The 24,422-nt window shown below is 46.2% G+C and overlaps 1 pseudogene; it reads right to left on the bottom strand.

Annotated features, from left to right (window-relative positions):
* Positions 1–14,984: 14,984 nt before the first annotated feature.
* Positions 14,985–16,544, bottom strand: LOC122708036 (annotated as a pseudogene).
* Positions 16,545–24,422: the final 7,878 nt, after the last annotated feature.

Genomic DNA, 24,422 nt, shown 5'->3' with positions numbered 1-24,422 from the left:
GTGGCAAAACCCAAAAAAGTTGGAGATGGGGCTGTGGATAGGAGAGATAGACAGACGGCAATTAGCAAGAGGTGGAGACAGATGGATCAGTGAGATTGAGGGAGAGGGTCCATGGTGACTCCCAGCTCTCTGGCGTAGCTGTCTGGGTGTGGGTGGGAGGTGCCATTCTTCAAGATAAAGAATTCCAGAAAAGCTCGTATGGGGAGAAAGGTGATGAGCTCTGTTGGGAACAGTGAGTGTGAGTTATATGTGGAACATCAAAGGAGAAATAGTTACCTGGACAGGTAACTGACCTTCCTGTGCCATCTGTAAAATGATGACTAGAGATCTCTGAGATATCAGCTCAGAATTCTGTATTTCCTAGATCCATACTGGTTGGCATCAGTTCCAACAGCCAAATAAGAGAGGAACTTTGCCATAATGAGCATGAAGTCTCTGCTACCCTCACCCACCATCACCCAGCACCTAGGCTGCCCCAACTACCATTTCACCAGAGCTCAGGGTTGGGGTGATTTCAGGGACCAAGGGTATTCCTTAGTAGTAATGTGCACACTAGCAGCCCTAGTATCTTCATTGCTAGAATTTATGAGAAGCAATGGGAGGTTGAGGATCTATTCATTTTATTGGTTATTTGCTTTTCTTTTCCCTTTTGATTTGGAAGATTGCCTTGTCTGTCTTTTTCTTGTTGATTTATAAGAGATTTTTGTAAGTTTAGAAAAATACCCTTTTATCATAGGTGACTCAGAGTTGTTGACCTTTCCCCTAATTGGTCAGTTTGGGGGCAACTTCTGCTTATTGAGACATCACTGTCTGCCTTGAGGCGCTGATACATCTAAATAAAACTCAGATGATTAGAGTACCAAGCCAGGAAGCAGTGAAAAAGTCTAAAAGACAAATATTGCTCTTGCTTAGCCAGGCCTTTATCAGGAGTGTGGGTCCCCACCAGCCAACAAAATTATTAAGTAGGGCCACTCAGCAGTGTATCTCTCATGGGCAGATGTACAAATTAGATTATCAGAATGTGATGATAATCAACCTTCAGCTCACATAAGAAATCTTATGAGTCACATAGGCTAAAATATTTTAACTATCTCAAAATCGCAACAATCTGGCAAAGTAAAAGTTTATTTTTAACTCATATCCCAATTCAAGGCATATGGACAATGGAACCAGTAATTTATTGACCCAGACTTCTTCTAGGTGGTTGCTCTCCCTTCTATTCAGTTAATGAGAGGAGAAAGCAAGCAATGCTCTAGTGTGGGAGGTTTTATAGTGGGTTGATCTGGGAAGTGGTGCCAATGCTTCTAATCTCAGAGAGACAGCAGTGAGCAGTCCTGAAGAGAGATTGTAGTTCCCTGCCCAGGAATTGAACCCGGGTGGCCTGGATCAAAACCAGGAATCCTAGCCACCAGACCACCAGGGGATAGAGGTCAGAAGCAAAGAGGCCCTAGCTCTTTCCTCCATTTGAGATCAAGAATGTTTCAAAGAGGCCAAAACTCTAAAAAACAGGTACAAAGTTTATTATTAGAGACACAGCATAACTTGTGGAAGAGCACACACAGAATAAGTTTATTTATTTAAGACAGAAGCAAGGCAGAAATACAATCCCAGAGAGAAAGGGTGTGGGCATCCTCTCTAAGGAGGAAGAGTGCAGGAAGTCAGAAACTAGACAGAAATCCACACTCAGAAAGGAGTGAGAGCGTCCTGAATGAGGAACACAGTTTAGAGGTGATTTAAATCACTTACATAGGACGGTCCTTCTGGGCTTACCTTTGTCCAATTATCTTGTTTGTTTTTTCACACCTGACTCGTCCTAGGACCCTCCCCAATATCCTTGGGCAACATTTTTTTTACTAAGATGAATCCCACTTCAGAGGCCTGTGGATACATGTCCAAACTTACTATGGGGAGGCACCCCTTCTTTTTTGGCTCCCCAAGGAGCCTTCCTGTGCAAGGGCAAAAAGGAAAGTTCTCCTTGACCTCAGGAGTAGTCATCTTACTTCATTTTACTCTTGACTTCAGCAGAGCTCAGCTTCTGCCACTAGCTTTGACCTTGGAGTGTCTGGGTGAGAACAAAGCTTCAGTTTTACTCCACCTGACAAATACCAGCTGTCCAACCCCCTTCTATACCTCACTTCTACTCCATCCAGAAGCCAGAAGCCAGTCCCTCAGTCACGTGGGTAGAGAGGTAGAGAGACTTGAGAGTGTGCAGGCTGTTGGGGACAGGAGGAAATGTAGTCTTTCTGTTCCCAGCAAACAGGGACTTTGGAACTGAAGCTAGTGAGCTCTACCACTGCTGGTGCCAGCTCCACAGCCCCTTTCTAAGAAAAGCCCCCTTGGGGTTATTTCCGTACAAATTTGTCCCCTGGGTTGAAGGAATCACCTTTACCACCCTGAGCACTAAACCAAAAGTTAACCATAAGGGAACCAACCATCTATGAAGTGACTTGACCCAAAACCTTATTTAATAAGAAAAATCCATATTGTGTAGCAACAAAGCGACCCAACTAGATCTTCTGAGAAGTTGGAATTGGGAGACACCCACAGGAACGGAGGCTCGCTGAGCGGTTGCCAGCGACGCCATGTTTTCTCCTCGGTGATTTTTCCGGCTCGTTACTTTGCTCACGTCCTCCTCCCTCTGCCTGCCTGTCTCACTCTGAGTGGGTGGCCTGGCCTCTGAATTCACAGCAGTAGAAGGCATCAGACACGGCTCCCTCAATCCAGCCCCTGAGTGTACACACTCTCCCACCACCCATTTGCCCACCTTCTCCCTCTCCTCCTGTTCGGTGGGTTGCAGGCCTCCCCTGCTGCCGGAGGGCTTCCCTTATAGCTCAGCTGGTAAAGAATTTTCCTGCAATACGGAAGACCTGCGTTCGACCTCTGGGTTGGGAAGATTCCCCGGAGAAGGGAAAGGCATTCTGGCCTGGAGAATTCCATGGACTAAAGAGTCGGACACGACTGAGAGACATTCCCTTTTTTCCTTCCCGCTGCCGGAGGCTCATTCAGCCTCTGTGCATGGGGTCCTGTTTCTACCTTGGGATCTACAGACTCTCCAGCCAGCACATTATCATCTTTCTCCATGGAACTTTCAGCCTCCTCTCACTGACTTAGTTCCTTCCAGCATTTAAACACACTAAAAATACTGAAGTATTTTTCATCTTTTAAAGACCTTTCGTGATCTACCTTTTCTCCTTTCTTTCTACCTTTTCTCCTCATCTTTACAATCACACCTTTAAATTAGCTATCTGTAGTCACCATCTATAAACACTTTCTCATCCCTTCCCCTGCCCCAGACGCAATATGGTTCCATCCTCATGTCCTGGATTGCTGCTCACCAAGAAATCATGCACCCCAAGAACACTCCTGTCTTTCCCCTGAGTTGAACTTAACCCTGGTGATCACTTGCCCTTTTTTGTTCCAACTAATGTGAGTGCATGCTAAGTCACTTCAGTCACGTCCTACTCTTTGAGACCCCATGGACTGCAGCCCACCACGTTCCTCTGTCCATGGGAGTCTCCAGGCAAGAATACTGGAGTGGGTTGCCATGCCCTCCTCCAGAGGATCTTCCTGACCCAGGGATCGAACCCACATCTCTCATGTCTCCTGCACTGGCAGGCAGCTTCCTTACCACTGAGTTACCAGGGAAGCCACCTGATAATATAAATATTTCAAGCCTATATTGGGACTTCCCTGGTAATCCAGTGGCTAATACTCTGAACTCCCATTGCAGGGGGCCCAGGTTCAGTCCTTGGTCAGGAAACTAGTTTCCACATGCTGCAACCAAATAAATAAAATAAATAAATAGATATTTTGAATTATTCAGTGAAATAACAGGAGGATTTAGAATTAACTACAGAGATAATATAGAAGTAAACATTCATTACATTCATTACTATATGAATGTTAAATATAGGACTGATCTTTGTATATTTGATATAAGAATTTACAGCACTTGAGAGCTTAATATATTAGAGAATAGCTGGAAATTTTGGAGATTCCAATTTAAATTAAATTATGTAATTGCTTACTTGATTCAGATTTTTTTAATGACAAATGTCATAACTAAAAAAAAAATCCTAGGCTTATAAACAGTGTTGGGAAATATAAGGGAACCTAAGAATTTTCTTATTTATAAGATTAATTTATTACATTACGAGAGCTATTGAAATGCATAGGAAGGCCTGTTTGTTAGTCGTACAACTGAAGTATTTAAACAGAAAAACAGTAAGTTGAAGAATGCAATTCAAAAGTCTGTAAGGCCAAACATTCATCAAACATCTCCTTAAAAAAATGATTGTAAAAAAAAAGAAAGAAGCAGCAGCAGCAGCTATGTAAAGTGGGCTTAAAAGTGTAAGGAGATTTTATTTTGAAGATTGAGTAAATAAAATGCTAATTAAATACATAAGATAGCCTCTTCAGGGCCTCCCTTGTACAAATATATATATATATATAGTAGGCGTTTGTGACACTCCAGAGTCACTATCTTACATGTAAATTTTGTCATTAAGAATCTGAGTTAAAATATCGATAATAGTAATGGTAATGATCACCTTGCATTTTACAGTACTCTACAATTTATGGAGTAAGTTGACATTCGGCGAGGTGGGGGGCTGAGGTTTGAGAGAAGGCGGTTAAGTTGCCCTGTGGAGGCAGAAGGAGGGGGTGAATGATCGGAGACAGCTGAGTGTCTGTCTATAAAGTCCCCACAGAGAGGATGGAGCAAGGATCGCCATGGCCCGGAATCTTCCTTTTCGCCCTTTAAAGCAGAACCTCTGACTTTTCAGTGTCCACGAGCTTACTGGACTCAGGGAAGAGACTGATGATGAAAGCACTCTGCTATGTTATCTACTCCCAAAGAGAAACAGCTCTGCCGGCCCACAAGCTTGGGCCTCTGCGTGACTAACACTCGCCGTCCTCCCAACCGGGACTGAACTGGGAGACAGCCCTCACCGGGTTACTGCGTGTCAGTCCGGCGCCTCCTTCAGGCCGCGCGGAGGAAACACATCCAGCTTGCGTTCGAGTTGGGGGGCACCGTGGGGTGGGGCATTGTGGTAGAGACACCCTTGGAAGTTAGGCCTCAGCTGGCAAACTTGAATCCCAGAACTTCCAGAGGCTGAGGGCTCAGAAATCCCCGAGAACGAGTCCAGTGAGAGGAGAGCCGCTTTCATTCCCGCCCTGCTGTGGGCTAGACGCTGGTCACTAGTCTTTAGTAATGAGTAGTCTCAGATCTCAAGAGGTCCAGAGCCTGTGAAGGGTAAACATCGGTAAACAGGGAATTAGGTTCAAGGGGAGAAGAATTAAATGAGGGGAGGAGAGTCTTGGAACCCACTGGACCCTAGCATCACAGACCTGCTGAAGCCAGCCTGATGAGAAACATTTTGCTAAATAAAAACAGGGTGAGGGAAGAAGGTGACAGAGAGCAGGGCATTTTGAGGAGCTAAATTCAGCATAGCCTGGAAAGTAGAGGGCCAAGGCTGAAGGTAGAGAGAGGACTGGACTTTATCCAGAAGATATGAACAGTGAGTAACATCATTTACTCAAAGAGATACTGGGTGGCTGGATACATGAGAGAGAGGAAAAGTTTTCAACTTGAACACACCTTTATACCCTTTGCATTTTGAACAGTGAAAATGATGACCTATTCAAAAAATTTAAAAATAAAACCATTTTAAAATGTATTTTAAATTATCCTACTTACAATAAATCTAGCTTCGTCCAGGCCTTGGGTGAGCAAAACCTACCCTATCAGCTTCTAATCTATGAGGTGTTTTCAACATTTTACATTCCGTCAGAGACACAGCCCCACCTCTGGGTAGATTCCAATGCCCAAGATGTATAGATAAATAATTATAATATAAGCAAAATGATTGTTATCTTAGAGATATGGCCTTAGAACTTTGAAAGCAGAGATTGGGAGTGGGCAGTTTACTATGCCTGAAGGCTTGAGGAGGTATCCTGTAAATGGGGTTTTGGTAGGAGAGAGCATGAAAACAGGAGTTGTCTTTTTTTTTTAAAGGATTATTATTATTACTTATTTGCTTATTTGGCTGCATCGGGTCTTTGTTGTGGCATTGGAGATCTTTAGTTGTGGAATGTGAGAACTAGTTCCCTGACCAGGGATTGAACCTGTGTCTCCTGCATTTGGCAGGTGTGGATTCCTATCCACTGTACCACCAGAGAAGTTCGAAATATGCTTTTCCGAAAAGGCCTGAAATGCTCTTGGAGGAAGATAGTTTGGTATGATGATCAGGACACTGTGGGAAATAGTAGGAGGTAAGGCCAGTAGGCAGGATGAGGCTAAATTGTGCAGGCTTTGTATGTGGTACTGGGGAGTATGGATTTCTTTCCTAAAATATTCAAATATACCCTCATGGGCATTGGTACTCTGGAAGCTGGTGAATAGGTACCTTTAAGATCATTTTTTTTTTCCATAGAACAGAAAAAATGACAAGAATTTTTTCTACTTTGTGTTTTCCTCTCAAATTTTTCTAATGACGTCTCTGAGTTTCCCCTGGTGAATATAAGAAATTTAAAAAATCAGTGTAATAAGTAAATATGAATGGGAAACCTCAGAAGCAAGTGAATAAACCTGTTCTTTTTCTTCCTTGTCAAATATTTTCATAGTTGTGATTTTTACATTTTATATAAGATTTTCTGTTACCAAGACTGTTCCTTGTTTATATGTCGGGATTAACTAATATCCATGCTTTTCATCTTTTCCACGGAAATCAAAGCTTCCTGACGGTTTGCAGGCCCAAACTCTTGCCTACCGCTTGATTTCTTTGGCTTCTACAATTGGTTTTGGTTTTGGTTTTTTCAATAAGAAGTTTCTAGCTTGTCTTGGAAATCCAAAATAACTGGTAATGTGCGGTCTATATTCTGCATGACAATAATCAGTAGGACCTGACTGGAGCCTGTTCTTTGTAGGCATCGCCCCCCTCCCACCATGTAGCCCCCCAGTTCCAGCCTGCCCTAAGTTCCAACCTACTCCTCTGAGCCTTTGGGCTTGCCCTGGGTCTATAGGGCAATTGCTCTACATTTCCACCAGAGGGCGCTGTGATCAGCGTTTGGGCGAGGAGGGCGGGGAGGAAGTGCTGGGAGCTGGTTCCACAGGCTTTAGGAAAGGAAGCCCTCCTTTCCTTCCTGGAGAGAAGTCCTAAGGCACAACTTCCCTTGACCCAGCTCAGCGAAAAGTCAGGACCAAGAGCTACTTGCAAACCACGTGTTTTGAAATAAAAGGTGGAGAAACAAAGCGCCCTTTCTATTACCCCTGACACTTGAATACTGCTTTGCAGTCAATACAACTCTTAGAGACACCTTGTTACTCTGTCCTCTGAGCGGTCCTCTGTCAGAAATAGGGTTCGCTGTCCACCCCTGTACCGGTGACACTGGATCCCGTGTCTCGCCTAAGAGCACCTAGCCAGCAAGAAAGGGGCAGGTCCCCCAACACAGCTGCTTCCTCACACTTTCTCTTTGATGGAGAGACAAGGACCCTGGAAGAAGTCAGGAAAACAAGGCTACGTGGCTGAAGGAAGGAAGCGAGGACCGGGACCTGAGAAAGAAGCTGAGATTGTCTGTCGTGGCTGACTTCCTCACTGTGAGACTGGCTGCCATCGCTGGGCTTGGGTGCCTACCTGTGTATCTTGGGCACAGGAGAATCTCAGTTTATATTTCGTGAATAAGTAGATTATCAAAGGAACTCACTGGGCCTCTTCATACTGGAAGGGCACTGATATCCCTTTGATGTCGAAGGCAAAGCTGGAGGGGGTTGGGCCGATGACCCTGAGGGCCAGGGACTGTCTCTCTGTCTCTCCTCTGGACAACCTGGTCCTGGGTGTCCCCCGGCCTCCTATAATGGCCATGACCATGCGTCTTGGAGGGTTTGATTCTGAGGATGTTATCAGCCAGGATGCAGAATCCTGCTTCCTCTCTCAGTTTTCAGTTGCTTTTTCTGTGTTTGTTTTCTTTGGCGGCTGCAGGGAGATTTGCTTTTCATCTGAGCAGCATGTGCTGTGCTTGGAGCGAAGGATGAAGCTGAAGCAGGATATGTGTGTCTGGAAGGGAAGAGAATCTCCTTGCTTGGGGTTGTCCTTGCCCAAACACAGCTGCTTTGCTGTATAGTAAGGGCTTGTCGCCGTGTCTCTCCAAAGTTCCTTTCTCCCGTTAATCCCCCGAGAAAATAAATATGCAAGATGTCTCCTCACTCCCAATTGGTCACACAATAACCTGTTTGCCAGGCTCCCATTCATTCTACTTTTTTAAAAAATTTAAACTGCCAAAGTCTTGAACACTTTAGTGTGTATCATATGCTCAGTCATGTCTGACTCTTTGCAACCCCGTGGATTTCCTGCAACCTCCCCAGGCTCCTTTGTCCATGGGATTCTCCAGGCAAGAATACTGGAGTGGGGTTGCCATTTCCTCTTCCAGAAGATCTTCCTGACCCAGAGATCGAACCCGAGTCTCCTGTGTCTCCTGCATTGCAGGCAAATTCTTTACTGCTGAGACACAGGAGAAGCCCAAACACCTTTAGTGAGTATGACCAGAAAATAATGACATAGGTATGATCTACTCTGCAACACTTGAGCTGCAAGTATTGTCAGTTTCTCTTTTGAAACTGAGGTGCAACTCATATACCATGAAGTTCACCTTGTTAAAGTGTACAATTCAGTAGGCTTCAGTAATGCCATCATCACCTCTAACTCATTCCAGAACATTTCCATCACCACAGCAAGAAACCCCATACCTGTCAGGAGTCAGTTCCAACTTCCTCCCCTGCTCCCTCTCCCTTGACAACCACTAATCTGCTGTCTACATGGATTTGCTTATTCTGCATATTGCATGTAAATGAAATCATATAGCATGTGACTTTTTGTGTTTGCTGTCTTTCACTTGGTGTAATGTTCTCATATTGCAGCATATTGTATCCATATTGCAGCCTGTGTCAGCCCTTCATTCCTTTTTTTTTTTTTAATCTCCTATGCACAGGTAAGAGTGTTGGGTGTCTGGTTGGGGAAGGCTGTTAGAACCACTGAGACCATCCTACCAGGAAGCAGCACAGAGGGTTACAGCCTGGAGTTTGCCTACTCAGCACCCAGCTAGGGCTCTGGGGGCCTTCTTGGAGGGGGCAGGGGAGGGAGACAGCAATGAGGCTTGGGCAGCATTCAGGTCACAGGTAGGGTACTTGGGCCAGGGTGGGGCAGTGTGTGTGAGGCACTACTAAAGGTAGGGTCCTCTTAGGAGGGGCAAGTTTGAGGGTTCACAGGAGGTGATTAAGCTGTTTCTTTTTTTTTTTTAGTTCTACCACTTTATTGCTACCAACCCATCTCCCCCCACCCTCGTGCACACATGCTCTGTCATGTAATCCCATGGACTGCAGCCCGCCAGGCTCCTCTGTCCATGGACTTTTCCAGGCAAGAATACGGGAGTGGGTTGCCATTTCCTTCTCCATATTCCTTTTTTTAAAAATAGTTTTATTTATTTATTTTTGGCTGTGCCAGGTCTTCACTGATGCCCAGTCTCTTCTCTAGTCGTGGTGAGCAGGGGTTACTCACAAGTTGCAGTGTGCAGACTTCTCACTACAGTGGCTTCTCTCGTTGTGGAGCACAGGCTCTAGGACACGTGGACTTCAGTAGTTGTGGTTTCCGGGCTCAACAGTTGTAGCATATGGACTCAGTTGCTCCACGGCATATGGCATATGGGATCTATCGTCCCAGATCAGGGACTGAACTCCTGTCTCCTGCATTGGGAGGGAGATTTTTACCACTGAGCCACCAGGGAAGCCCCTTTTTTTCCTTTTTTTTTTTTTGGCCATGCCACTCAACAAGTGGGATCTTGGTTCCCTGACCTGGAATCAAACCCATGCCCCCTGGATTGGAAGTGAGGAATCTTAACCACTGGATCACCAGGAATTCTCCGTTCCTTCTTGTATAAATGTATGTACTACATTTTGTTTATCTATGCGTAACTTTTCACTTTGGGCTGTTATTAATAATGCTTCTTTGAATATTCTTGCACAAATTTTCTGAGGCAATTTTCAATTCACTTGTGTATATATTGAGATGGAATTGGGAGAGTCATATGGTAATTATAGTTTGACTTTTTGAAGGACTACTAAACCATTTTCCACAGTGGCTGTATCATTTTACATTTCCCACCAGTGATATATAGATTTCCTTTCCACTTTTCCCCAGTTTTCTTGAGATATAACTGACTATAACATTTTATTAAAGTGTACAACATAATGATTTGATATGTGTATATTGTTAAATACATTTAATTACCATCCATCACCTCACATAGTTACATTTTTTTTTTCTTTCTTGTGGTGAGAACTTTTAAGATCTACTTTCTTAGCAACTTCCAAAATACAATACAGTATGGGGTTTTTTTTATCTTTTTTATTGGAGGATAATTGCTTTACAATGTTGTGGTGGTCTCTGCCATACATCAACTCAAATCAGTCATAATTATATGTATGTGTGTATATATATATATATCTCCCTTCCCTCTGGAGCCTCCCTCTTCCTACTATTTCACCCCTCTAGATAATCACAGACTGCCAGGCTGGGCCCCCTGTGTTATATAGCAGCTTCCTGCTAGCTATCTATTTTACACATGGTAGTGTATGCATATCAGTGCTACTTTCTCAATTTGTCCTACCTTCTCCCTCCCCTGCTGTGTCTGCCAGACCATCCTGTACGTCTGCGTCTCCATTTCTTCTCTGTTAAGAGGTTCATCAGTATTATTTTTCTAGATTCCATATATATGCATTAATATACAATATTTTCCTTTTTCTGATGTACAGTATTGTTAACTATAGTCACCATCCAGTATGTTATATCCCCAGACTTATTTATCTTATGACTGAAAGTTTGTATTTTTTTAAACGTTTATTTTCATTTATTTATTTGGTTGTGCTGAGCCTTAGTTGCAGCTCATGGGATCTAGTTCTCTGTTCAAGGATCAAACCTGGGCCCTTTGCATTGGGAACTCAGAGTCTTATCCATTGGATCACCAGGGAAATCCCAGAAGTTTGTATTTTTTAACCATTTTCATTCTTACCTCTTATTGTCCAATACCCGTTTCATTCTTAAACAAAACCATTAAGGGACTGTCTAGATAATCTTAGGTAAACTTTTGTTGTCAAAGGGGTTAAACAAAGCCAGACACCAGTTAAAATGGTAAGGACAGATTTTAATCCATAATAGATGTTGCAATAAGGCAGAGTCCAACCTGAACTGAATCCAGCTTTGATTTCTACAGAGGTGACTGGGCATCGTAGGAGGAGACTGAGAAAGGAGGGAAGGGAGTGAGCTTGGTCTTGGAAGAGCCATAGAAGTAAAAAACTACAAAAAGTGAGCCTGGTCTGTGTGGCAATCATTTGGGCTGCCCACTGTCTGCCTCCCACAGAGACTGGGACACAGAGATTGTATCTTTAGCTGTTGGCTGGAACGGACAGTAAATTCTTTCTTTCAGTAGCCTTGAGTTTCTCAGGCAGGCACGTGAATGGGGAGCTGGGATCATGCTTGCTATGTAGCCTTGAGCTGTTAGAAACTATGTTTTAGTGTTCGCTTCAGTCTTTACAGGCCAAGGTTAAGGTCTCCTCAAGTCAGAGGCACCTGGCTAGAGTTTGATCAAAAAGAAAATGAAGAAATGAGAGAGGATCTTTCTCTATTCATGTTCCCCTTAAAGTCTGCAATGAAACCTAACACTGATATCATCACTGAAAGTGAAAGTGAAGTTGCTCAGTCGTGTCCAACTCTTTGTAACCCCATGGACTGTAGCCCACCAGGTTCCTCCATCCATGGGATTTTCCAGGCAAGAATAGTAGAGTGGGTTGCCATTTCCTTCTCCAGGGGATCTTCCCCACCCAGGGATTGAACCAGGTCTCCAGCATTGCAGGCAGACACTTTACCATCTGAGCCACAAGGAAAGCTGATATCATAGCTAGTTTTTGTTAAAATGGGCTCAATGCATCCTGCTATGGAAATTCCATCAGCTTCATAGACAGCTCATATACAGCATAGCTCATCCATTGAGAAGTAGCCGGAGTTGCGTGTTTTCATGGATGTGGAATGAGAGGACAGAACTGAAATGTTAACACTGTGGGTAAGGTGTCCATCCGAGATCATCCTGGTGAAACACAACAGGAAGTACATTTGCCTGCACGATGTGCTAAAACATTGACAGGAGGAGTCCTTGCTGATTTTAGATTAAAACTTCTGACAAAGGAGCTTTGGAGAATGAATGTTCTTGGGCAGAGAATGCTACTTTAAAACTAACTCCACAATTGATACCTTTGAAAGAATCTTTCATGACAAACAGAAAGACAAATAAACTCTCACTTTGGACAACAGCCTCTGACAGCTTGAAAATGTGTATCTCACCCTCTCTCTCAGAATGAGAATAGAGAACCAGTAGGTTTAGTAAAGTGTCCCCTCCACCCCAACCCATCTCTGTCTTCCCTGTGTGAATCTCTTTTAGTCTTGTTTGTGCATCACAATCTTTAATATTGATATGCATGAATTATGGTTGAACATTTATTATGTTGGGCTTCCCAGGTGGCTCAGTGGATAAAGAATCTGCCTGCAGTGCAGGAGACGAAGGAGACACCGGTTCGATCCCCAGGTTGGGAAGATCCCCTGGTGGAGGGCATGGCAACCCATTCTAGTATTCTTACCTGGAGAATCCCATGGACAGAGGAGCCTGGCGGGCTACAGTCCATAGGGTTGCAAAGATTCAGACACAACTGAAGCTACCGAGCATGCAAGCGCACATTCATTATATGTAAGATTCAGTAGGGTTACAAAGTGAGTTTGGAGGCATTCTTCTCCTAGAAACTTACAATCAAGTGTATAAAATAAATGCATAAATAAAGTAATAAATAAATAAAATACAAGGTGAAAATCAGTAAAGTTATGTGGGAGTTTGGAATCTAGTTATTCAAGTGTTAGTTGCTAAGACATGTCCAACTCTTTGGGAACCTGTGGACTGTAGCCCACCCAGCTCCTCGGTCCATGGAATTCTCCAGGCAAGAATACTGGAGTGGGTAGGCATCCCTTCTCTAGGGGATCTTCCCAACCCAGGGATCAAACCCAGGTCTCCTGCATTGTAGTCAGATTCCTTACCATCTGAGCCACCAGGGAAGCCCCTATTGATTCAAAGGGAGGAGAAATAATTCTGGCTAGATTTGAAAGAGAGTCCTTCCTTGTTGAAAAAAGGCCAAAAAGTACCCGTGTGTGTGTGTGTGTCTGTGTGTCTGTGTGTGTCTGTGTCTGTGTTTCTTTTGGCTGTGCCACATAAGTTACAGGATCTTAGTTTTCCAACCAGGGATTGAGCCTTGGCCCTCAGCAGTGAAAGCAGAGTCCTCACCACTGGACTACCAGGGGATTCCCCTCGAAAGCACCCTTTTGAATGGGGGACTGACCATAGCATCATAGTACTAGCTATTTAGAGAAGTTTAAAAAGGAAATGCACAATCCCATAGTCAAATTTGGGATGACTGCGGCTAGAGGAAGAGAGCATTTTTACACCCGTCACAGGTAGGGATGTTTCCCCTCTTTTGTGGCTTGACTAATTCTTTTTTAAGGCCTAAAGCCTACCTTTTGTCCAACTGTTCCCCTAGTTAAAAGCTTCATAATGACAAACGCTTGCTCTCATACCCTACATTTTTCCTAATCTAATTACACTGCTTCTAGATAGTTTCTTCCAGTTCAAAGTATTTGCAACTTGGTTTTTTCTCTTTTTTTAATTTTTAATTGGAGGATAATAGCTTTACAATTTTGCGTTGGTTTCTGCCATACAACAGTGTGAATCAGCCATATGTGTTCATGTGTTCCCTCCGTTGTGAACCTCCCTCCAACTCTTCAACTTGTTTTAATATTGAAGAACAATGAAGAAAGGACCAGCTTTCCCCAATTATATGTGTAGGAATGTGTGTGCTTTTGGATGTTTATATTCTATGGGGAAGGTCTTATGGATTTCAAGTGTTACAGAGGTCTTATGACCTCTGTCGAGGTTACAGAAGGTCTTATGGATTTCAAGTGTCACAAGGCTAGAGCCTAGAACTTTTCTAGCTAGTTATTAGGATATCATTTTAAAAAATTTTAGGACTCAAAGGACTCAAAATATAAGTGTCAAAATATCCCCACACTGGCTGTTTTTATCAAGACTGGTTGGACGGTTTGTGGGTTCATGACACAGAGTGGGTTAATTAGGAGAAGATACTACAATAAGGAAACATAAGCTTCATCTTTAAAAACTTCAGGAAAGTTTCATTACTTTGTCTTGACTTGACATGGTATGGAACCCACTTCCACACCAATTATATCTGGTAGATGCTAAGCATCTAATGATAAACAGAAACGACCCTGCCTTCAAGGTGACCATGATGAGATCAATAACATTTCTCAAGTTCCTGTAGACCAAACTGATCACTCCCTTTTTTTTCCAATATCTTGAAGATCTGAGAGATCGATGACTCAAAGTAGAGTCTCTGACAGTTGTAACATCAGTCACTATAAAAACAGCAGTTTGGTTTATAGTAGACTAGTAATCTGCTGCTGTCGCTTCAGTCATGTCCGACTCTGTGCGACCCCATAGACGGCAGCCCATCAGGCTCCTCTGTCCCTGGGAGTCTCCAGGCAAGAATACTGGAGTGGGTTGCCATTTCTGTCTCCAATGCACGCATACATGCTAAGTCGCTTCAGTCATGTCCAACTTTGCGTGACCCTATGGACCACAGCCCACCAGGCTTCTCTAGGTGAGAATACTGGAGTGGGCTGCCAGTTCCTTCTCCAGGACTAGTAGTCTACTATAGTTAATAGCAGACTAGAAAACTCAGACACGTACAAGCATGTTTTTGGAAACATTATTGGTAATAGCTTATAACAATCCCCCAAATGTCCATCAGTGGTGAAAAAGATACATAAATTGTGTGGATGTGTGTCAGTATCCAGAGTTGGTACAATATTTTTTTTTTTCATTTTAAATCATTTTATTGTTTATACCATAGTCACATGTGAATTCACAGAACTGTTCCCATGACAGACAAAACTGAGGCCTGTTAATCAAGGAAAAATAAGTGAAGGTTTTCATGAAGCTTGAGGAGAGACATCCCACAGTAACTAACACAAGGATGGCTGTAGCAATCTCAGGCAGTGGTGCCAAAATGTGCGCGTAGGTAGGAAGAAAGAGTGCTCCAGCAGTTGCTGGCCTGTGTGTGTTGGCCTGAGACCACTGCTGTTTTCTGAGGGGAATTTCTTAATATGTTTGGTAAGCAAATCAGTTCTAACAGATTGGTAAGTGAAGTAGGGTGACACTTCTGCAGAATAAATTCTACAAGTTTCTGGGCAAGTTCTACAAATCTCACTGGTGATAAATGGTTGTTGAATTATGATCCTGCAAAGGTAATTCCATAAATGGACATCCAGGGAAATTGTAAAGCCTTAGGCCAAAAATAAATATTCACACATACCTAACCTACACACCATGATTAAGATGGTGTCATGTTAGGCCTTCTGAAAGAGTCAGAGCAGGAAAGCTTATTCAAACAGAAGGTCCTTGTCTTTTTCTTTCAGCCAAGAGATTAGTAGGCTCCATCACCTCTCAGCTGCACTTCAATGCTCCAAGTCCTTCTCAGATTTTTCCTTAAGAATATTTTTCTTCTTCTGTATTTTTGCACTAGTGGTAAATAACCCACCTGCCAATGCAGGAGATGTAAGAGATACTGGTTCAATCCCTGGGTTGGGAAGATCCCCTGGAGGAGGGCATGGCAACCCACTCCAGTATTCTTGCCTGGAGAATCCCCATGGACAGCGGAGCCTGGCAGGCTATAGTCCATAGGGTTGCACAGAGTTGGACATGACTGAAGCGACTTACCACGTATGTGCATTTTCTTTAACCTGCAGAACTCTTCTCTCTCTCTCTCATCCAGTTCTGTGATGATATAAGCAATGGTACATTTAATCTGGGGAATGATGACACGTTCAATGGCATTTACACACCTATTGATTATCTTAATAGCTTCATCCAAAGGAACAAAGGAAGTCTGCAGTGAAGCCAGTTCCAGCAGTAGTTCTTTGGCATAATTCCTCTTCAGTTTAGCCAACTGTTCCCCACGTCTGGCTAAACCAGTCAGTTCATAGCTGTCATTTCTTTCAGGGTGATGTTCAAATACTGGCAAAAGTCAGTATTTTTGCTACATTATCTTTCTTTGCTCTAATCTTCACTTGGGTTTTATTTACATTTTGGATAACTGTGATGCTGAAGTCCACATGTTTTGTGTGGACATACATTTTCACTTTTTTTAAGGTATATACTTGTGAGTGAAATTGCTGGGTCACGTGGTAACTCCATGTATAACATTTCAAAGAGTCACCAAAGTGTTTTGTATAGTGTCTGTACCATTTTGCATTCCCACCAAAAATGTATAAGGGTTTCCATTTCTCCACATTTTCAACAATATTTGTTATTATCTACCTTTTTGGTTATAGCCACTGGTGGTTCTGACATGATATCTCATTGTGGAGACTCTATTCAATGTTCCGTAATGACTTACATTGGAAAAGAATATAAAAGTGAAGTGGCTCAGGCGGTAAAGAATCTCCTTATGATGCAGGAGACCCAGCTTCAATCCCTGGGTCAGGAAGATCCCCTGGAGAAGGAAATGGCAACCCACTCCAATATTCCGGCCTGAAGAATTCCATGGACAAACCCTAGTGAGCTACAGTCCAAGGGGTCACAAAGAGTAGGACATGACTGAGCATATATGTATATAAATACCAAATTGCCCCAGCATCATTTATCAAGCAATGCATCCTCTCTACAGGGGTTGAAAAATGCCTCCATCATCACATAAACAGTAGCTCCAAGGAAATATGTCCCCTTGCTGCTGCTGCTAAGTCTCTTCAATCGTGGTTGATTCTGTGTGACCCCATAGACGGCAGCCCACCAGGCTGCCCCGTCCCTGGGATTCTCCAGGCAAGAACACTGGAGTGGGTTATGTGTCCCCTTAGTCTGTGGTTTTTCACGCTTCATGGCACACCACAGTGTCATGCCATTTGGAAAACACCTTGCAAACATTTTTCTCAAAGAGATAGTTGGAAACCTCCTAAATAAGTGATAATAATAGATTATGGTGCAAGCCGTACAATCACTTCACACAATGCTGCTGAAGACTTGACCTAGAGTGATCGGGCAAAAGCCCGCTCTAGTTTCCTTGGCTCGTGGAATTGCCAACGTTTTTCATTTTCCTCTTTTCTTCCATTCAAATCTTCAGTGACTAAAATATTCAGAAGACAAGCAATAAATGTTAATAAAACAAAAGCCCTTTCAAGAATTTAAATCGTTGACGATTTAAAAGAACTCATGCACGGTACATCTGGGTCCAGCACACAGAGTTATGCTGGGTTCAGCAGCTGCTGGAGTTGTTGGTGCCAAAGTCCACATGCCAGGCTCCCCAAGGGACATCCTCTCTTAGACCCCTGGAGCCCTCCCATCCTGACCCATCAAACCCTACTTCCCACAGCTGGCTCTCCCCTCCCTCCTCCTCTTGAGACAACACCAGGGGAAGCATCCCTTAATTGCATAACACAGGCAATGGGGTGGGAAGAAAGCAGGACACCCCTTTCTCCAAGGAGCAGGAAGTCCACACACTCCCCTCTCCGTGATGGCCAGTTGTCTTGGAAGCCACACAAAAGAGCTTCTACCTGAGCTTGGGGAGAGCCAACACGGCGACCCAGATCCCCTCCAATGAGAAGGTGCTGGAGGGGAGGGAGTTGTAGACTGTAAAGACCACTTGGATTTCCAGCATAAGGTATGTGGGAGGGTGGGGAAGAAAGGGTACAGGGCAAAAAGAGTGGTTCAGTCTCCACCTGGAAGGAAAACATGACCAAGAAGGTGGGGTTTGGATTTATGGGAATTAAGCAGTTTCGTGTAGGACTTTGCACACTCGTGAGGCCTCTCTGCCTCCGTTTCCTTGTTTTGATAATGGAGATAATAACATCTATATCATTAGCACAAGTTCATGTGCCTGAGGTACAGTGAGGTCAAACACACCAAAACATCCGAGTTTGGAGCGGAGAAAGGTTTATTGTGGGGCCATGCAAGGAGAAGGGTAGCTCATGCTCTAAAAAGCCCCAAGCTTCTCAAAGGGTTTCTGCAAAGCATTTTTTAAAAAACCCAGGTGAGGGCAGGGGCCACAGGGTATGTGAGTAGATCCTGCACAGTTGGCTGATGATGAGGGAATAGGGCGGGGTCACAGGGGTTAACATTATCAGTCCTGGGGCTGTGTACTCACGGTCATCATGTAGTTAGCATCTTCCATTTGGTGGGGGTTTTCACATCCGAGAAACAACTCAGGAAATGTGCATCAAATACTGTTCTCTTCAGAGAGGAGCTAAAGCAGAGGACAAAGGGGGAAGATGTGTTCTGGGAAGGCCCCATGGGGTGGTGCTCGGTTATAAGATCATTAAGTGACACGTGATATCAAGCACCCAGCAGGGCCTGGACTTTACTGAGTCGCATGTGTTCCTTCCCTCCACACGGCCCTCCTCACGTGCATGCACACAAGCAACCCTCCCTGCCCTCCCTCCCACCCCCGGGCATGGAATGTGCCTTTAAGCAAACCCGGTGCCAGCAGAGACCGGCAGGAAGAGTGTACACTGAGTCCTGGTCTCCCTTTGGGAGGCCAAGGGCAGGGACTGGGCCAGTCACGCGACTGCCCAGGCTCCAAGGTAAAAAAAAAGACCTCAGCCATGCAGGAAATACTGTGGCTGCAGCAGAAAAACCGAGGCTGGTTTGTGTATATTGTATTTCTGGCCCAGCACATAGGCATTGTACAAATTAAACAAACAAACGGCGTTTTTGGCCTTGAACTCAAAAGACTTTTGGCATTCTTCTGTTTCTACCCCCCACCCCTACCCCCAGCTGGTACTTCCCCTGTTGTTGGGGCCAGAAGCCAGAGAATTCTTCAATTCCTCTCTCTCCCTCTCCCCTCCCATCCTGGCAAGTCCCGCCACTTCTGTTTTCTAAAAATCCGCATGTATCAAATCTAGAAAAAGGGTACTGACGAACCTATTTGCAGGGCAGGAATAAAGACGAAGACGTAGAGAATGGACATGGGACACAGAGCCGGAACGGGAGTGTGGGACGAATTGGGAGAGTGGCATTGACATATACACGCTACCTTGAGCAGCATTAGAGATGAAGACGGTGGAGAGCTGACTCGCGGATACAATGGGGAAAGGGGTGGGGGGGGACGGATGAATTGAAAGAGCAACGCTGAAACATATACATTACCATATGGAAAGTAGGTAGCCAGTGGGAATTTGCAGTGTGAGGAAGGGAGCTCAAACCTGGTGCTCTGGGACGACCTAGAGGGGTGGGATGGGGTGGGAGGTGGGAGGGAGGATGGAGAGGGAGAGGACATAGGTCTACCTACGGCTGACTCAGGCTGAGGCGTGGTAGAAACTAGCACAATATTGTAAAGCAATTATCCTCCAATGAAAAATAAAATAAATAAACGAATGAGAAACAATTCATTTTAAAAAATGATAGATAACTAGTGGGAAGCTGTGGCAGAGCACAGAGCCTAGCCTGGTGCTCTGTGATGACCTGGGGGGTGGGGGCAGGGGGAGACCGAGAGAGAGGATACAAGGACACAGGCAGCTGGTTCACTTTGTCGTATAGCAGAAACTAACACAACATTGTAAGGCAATTAAACACATACACAAAAAAGAAAAAGAAATTAAAAAAAAAAAAATAGGACTCCAGTGAGCACTGTCCTTCCGGGACCCTGGCCACAGGCTCAGTCTGCAGAACAACCCAGAAGCCCCCCCAGGGCAGGGTCCACCCGGGCCCAGTCAGTCCCCATGGCAGCTAAGGGGGGGGGTCTTTCCAAACCATGGATCCCACAGCCACACCCCCACCCCTTCTGAGGACCAGCCCCTCCACTCACCCTCTCTACTGAGGCCCAGGGGCCCTTGGCTGCCGGCCTCTCACCTCTCCCCGGAACTCCCCTCCCACCCTCTCCCTTTCTGGATGCTCCAGCCACACTGGCTCCCCTTTCTCTGAGCCCCCTACCTCCTGCAGGCTGCCCTGCTTCTGACAGCTTTGCAAAGCTTTCTCCCTGGTGGGAATCCCTGCCCCAAGGCCGTCCTGTCCTCCTAGAGTCCTGGCCACCCACCCACTCAAGGCCCCTCAATTCCTTCTCTTGTAGCATCACTTGTTTTTCCCTTTGGTCTGTCCCCGCAAGGATGCAGGGGGCAGACACTTGAACCTGGTTACTTGCAGGCTCTCCTGTCTCAGTGTCTGGCCCAGAGTAGGTGTGAAGGTAAGGCTTAGTGGACAGCTGAGTGACTGAATACGTAAAAGATGGAAGAAACTGATCAGTCAATGACAGCAGACAGCCAAGCCCCCTTCTCTGACTCTCTGAGGGGCAATGCCATGGTGGGGTGGGGAGAAGTCCCAGGCAGACACCCACACACCAGACCACAGACTGGCTTAGAGCCCCAGGAACTCCCGTGGGAGCCTTGAGTACTGAGCCTTGGCGAGAACTCAGTATCAGGTGCTCCACACCCCCTCTCCAGGCTGACTGCACTCTCTCTCCTTGTCCCCTCATCAGCAAAGCCTCATTGAACTCCTGCGCACCAGGCGTCTTCAAGGCACTGAGGATGCCGCAGGGAAGCAAACTGCCCCAGCTCTCATGGAGCTTGACTCAAGTGCAGGAAGGAGACCCCCGCTAAAGAGGGAGCAGCTGAGAGTGAAGCAAATGCCTTTTGGGGTGGCCCGGAGCAGGGCCCTGGGATGGAGGTGACACCCTCTGATGGCGGTGGGGGAGGGAGAGGGGTCAGGCAAGTCTCCCACCATCTCTGCTGCAGTATTTTCATCCATGAAACGGGCTGATGACAGCCCCTCCTCATAGGGACTTTATCACAGAAGTCAGGTCCCACCCTCACCCGTTCAAAGCCAGCAGCCATGCCTTCTGTCACTAAGAATCCCGCAGGATGTCCCATCGCCAGCTCCATGGCCCCCAGCCCACCTCCCTGAGCTCATCCGCTCCTATTGCACCCCCAACTCCCTCTGGGCATCCTGCTGCTCGTCAGTCAGGCCAGGAAGCGCGTGGAACAAACTCCACTCCCTTCCAGGTCATACCTAGGGCAGGCCCGTGACCAGACCCCTGAACTGAAGCTCAGGGCCTCACCCTCCCCGCCACTCACACACACAGTCTGCACGCTCAGCATGAGGGGCAGCTGAGGGCAGCCGCAGGTTCGTTTCGATGATTCTTCTAGAGCTGTCAGGAGTTACACAAGAACTTCATGTTCTTGTTCCTCCTTGTTCCTGAGCAGGGCTATCCCATGGAGGTGTCTGGAGACCATGCACTCTGCACAGATTGTTCTGGGTTGGCCAGAAAGCAATAAACAGGGACCAGTTTTGTCCCAGATGCACTGCCAGGCTTCCTGTAGAGCTTTGTGCTGTATCTATCCCTGCCTTTCCCACCACTAACATTCATCCAGCACGTTTGAAGTGTGTACTAAGTCGCTTCAGTCGTGTCCAACTCTGTGCTACTCCATGGACTGTAGCCCACCAAGCTCCTCTGTCCATGGGATTCTCCAGGCAAGAATACTGGAGTGGGTTGCCATTACCTTTTCTAGGGGACCTTGCCGACCCAGGGATCGAACCTGCATCTTTTATGTCTCCTGTGTTAGCAGGCTTCACTTGGGAGCCCCCCTCTCTCTCTCCCTTAAGTTGTTAAGTCGTGTCCGACTCTTGCGACCCCATGGATTGTAGCCCGCCAGGCTCCTCTGTCCATGGGATTCTCCAGGCAAGGATACTGGAGTGGGTTGCCATTTGTATGCAAGCATAAGGCTATGGGATCACCTGTATTAACAGCTAACTCTAACAGAGAGCAGAAAAAAACAGGGTGAAGACTTGCTGCTGTGTCCGGAAGAACCAATTCATTCAGCAGAGCTCAGGGAAGGCTGCATGGAGGAGGAGGCCTTGAGCTGAGCCTTGGGAAAAATAAGATAACTCCCAGTGCAGGGCTGGGAGGCGGCTGCTGGAATGGGGCGAAGGCCAGAAGGTGGCCTCTCCTGGCCAATCCTGACCAATCCTGGCAGTCCTGGCCATGGGGAACCTCAGCCTAGAGGGAGAGGGGGCAGAGGGTGTGGTGGGGTTGGGGAGAACAGCCGTAGTTCCAGATAAACATCTTGGACACCTCTCATTGGCAGGGGACCCGGGCTGCTAGAGAAGCAATTCCCATTGTTTCTGTTTCCTCCGTGGGGGGCTGTTTGAAAGGAGGCAGCAGGCCTCTGATTGTCAGTGGCCTTGAGAGCTTCTTAAGAGCTCAAGAGGAAGGCAGAATAGGAAACGACCCCCTTGAAGAAATAAAAGCTGAACAAGGATCAAACGACAGTGCCCGTGGTTTTGTAAGAAGCAGGCTCTGAGAAAATTCCTCTGACTCAGATACCAGTGTAAAGAGGGACCATCCATTTCAAACTTATAATTTTACAGAAAAGGATGCCCAGTTTCTGGAAAGTGACGTGACTGGTTCAAGGCCACGCAGGCGATTGCTTTCCTGACCCCCTGTGCGGGGCTCGGGTTACTTCCTGAGGTTGAGAGCAGGCGAAAGGGAAAACCCAGGTCCCTTCTCCCTCCCTCCTGTGTTAGCAGAGGAGGGACAATTCCCAGCCAAGCCGGACAACCCCTGCCCAGGTGCCCACGAAGACTCAGGTCACAGGAAGGGGCTCAGCCGACTCTCAGGTGGGGTGGCTCCCTCACCCGCTTCCTGCCCACTGGCCTCCCCGGCTCTAAGGCCTAGGGTGTCTGCGATACCAGGTTCCAGCCCCGCCAATCAGGAGAGTGAAGGGCAGTGGTTGCACTCACAGCAGAAGGCACACCCTTGGCAAAGGCCTTCAGTTGCCAGAGTCAGTGACCCAGGCAGGGGCCTTTACCCACTCCCCGCGCCCTCCCAGCGGCCTCTCTCCAGCCACCCGGGAGCACTCAGCCTTCTCTCACCTCTGGGCCTTTGCACGGGGCTCCCATCGCCTGAAGCCCCTCCTTCCTCCTCTGCCTGGGCAGCTCTGCTCACCCTGCAGGCCCCAGCTCTGTCATCCCTGCCTTTTGGAAAGCCTTCTCAAGATGGGTGGAGGGGTCCTCCTTTTGAGTCCCTGGGTCCCCACAGGCACACGCTTATCACATGGGATCCTCTGAAACCCTTTGATCAACTGCAAGTTCCCTCAGGGCCAAACTTTCCTTTGTTTATTCTAAAAATAGGAACACCACAATGACATGATATTGAGCTCTTTCTGTGGGTTTCACTGTGGTGAGAAGCAACTCACTCTCTCCTCCTGATGGGCTTCTCATGTGGCTCAGTGGTAAAGAATCTGCCTGCCAAGCTGAGGATAGGATGATTTCAGAGAAGAGCACTGAAACAGGTATATTGCAAGTTTGATGCATGAAATAGAGCACCTGAAGCCGCTGCTCTGGGACAACCCAGAGGGATGGGGTGGGGAGGGAAGTAGAAGGAAGGTGGGGGGTTGAGGATGGGGGGGACACATGTGTATCCATGGCTGATTCATGTCTATGTATGGCAAAAATCATCACACTATTGTAAAGTAATTATCCTCCAATTAAAATTAATTATTAAAAAAAAAAAAAAAAAAGAATCTGCCTGCTAAGCAGGAGACTCACAGTCATTCCCTGGGTCGGGAAGATACCCTGGAGAAGGAAATGGCAACCTACTCCAGGATTCTCCCCTGGAGAATCCCATGGACAGAGGAGCCTGGTGGACTACAAAGAGTGCCTGAACGATAGCGAGGACAACTTCTTCGAATAACTCCACAATGTGGGTAGTGGGAGGTGTCGGGGGCTGTGGAAACAGCAATGTACCACCCACATGTGCCTGCTGGGAGCACTGCGTGCAGACAGCTTTTCAGTGAAGAGCCCTTTCAGGATTGCCTCAGCTCCTGAGAGCAGCTTCAACTAAAGGTATATGCCCCTTTCTTCTTGGGGGTTGACCCCAAGGCGGCCCCAATAACCACCCTGCCCATGAATCTGCAACAGTCTGTTTGCCACCAGGGTACAGAGCAGAACCCCTCGTCCCGATGCCTCCAGGGGAGCAGTCCTACCACCTAGCACGGTGCCGGCTGCTGACTAGAAACTGGCACTCGCCATCTGCTTCTACAATGATGAAGTCACCAGCCCCTGCAGTCACTGACCTTCATCACTTCGCCTGAAAGGAGTTCAGGGAGGAGATCAGGAATGAAGCATGCTGTACTCTTGGGAAAATGGGCAGAACAGACCTCAGATAATTAGATATACTCAGGAGATTTTATGAACCCAAATTCTTGCATCTTGTCCTATCTAGAAAACCACAAAAGACATCTGCTCCAGGTGACTAGCAGCAACCTGTGAAAATGTGA

The sequence above is a fragment of the Cervus elaphus genome, chromosome 14, assembly GCF_910594005.1.
Source record: "Cervus elaphus chromosome 14, mCerEla1.1, whole genome shotgun sequence".
NCBI lineage: Eukaryota > Metazoa > Chordata > Mammalia > Artiodactyla > Cervidae > Cervus > Cervus elaphus.
Note: the sequence above shows the minus strand (reverse complement) of the source record. Positions and strands in the feature narration are given on the sequence as shown.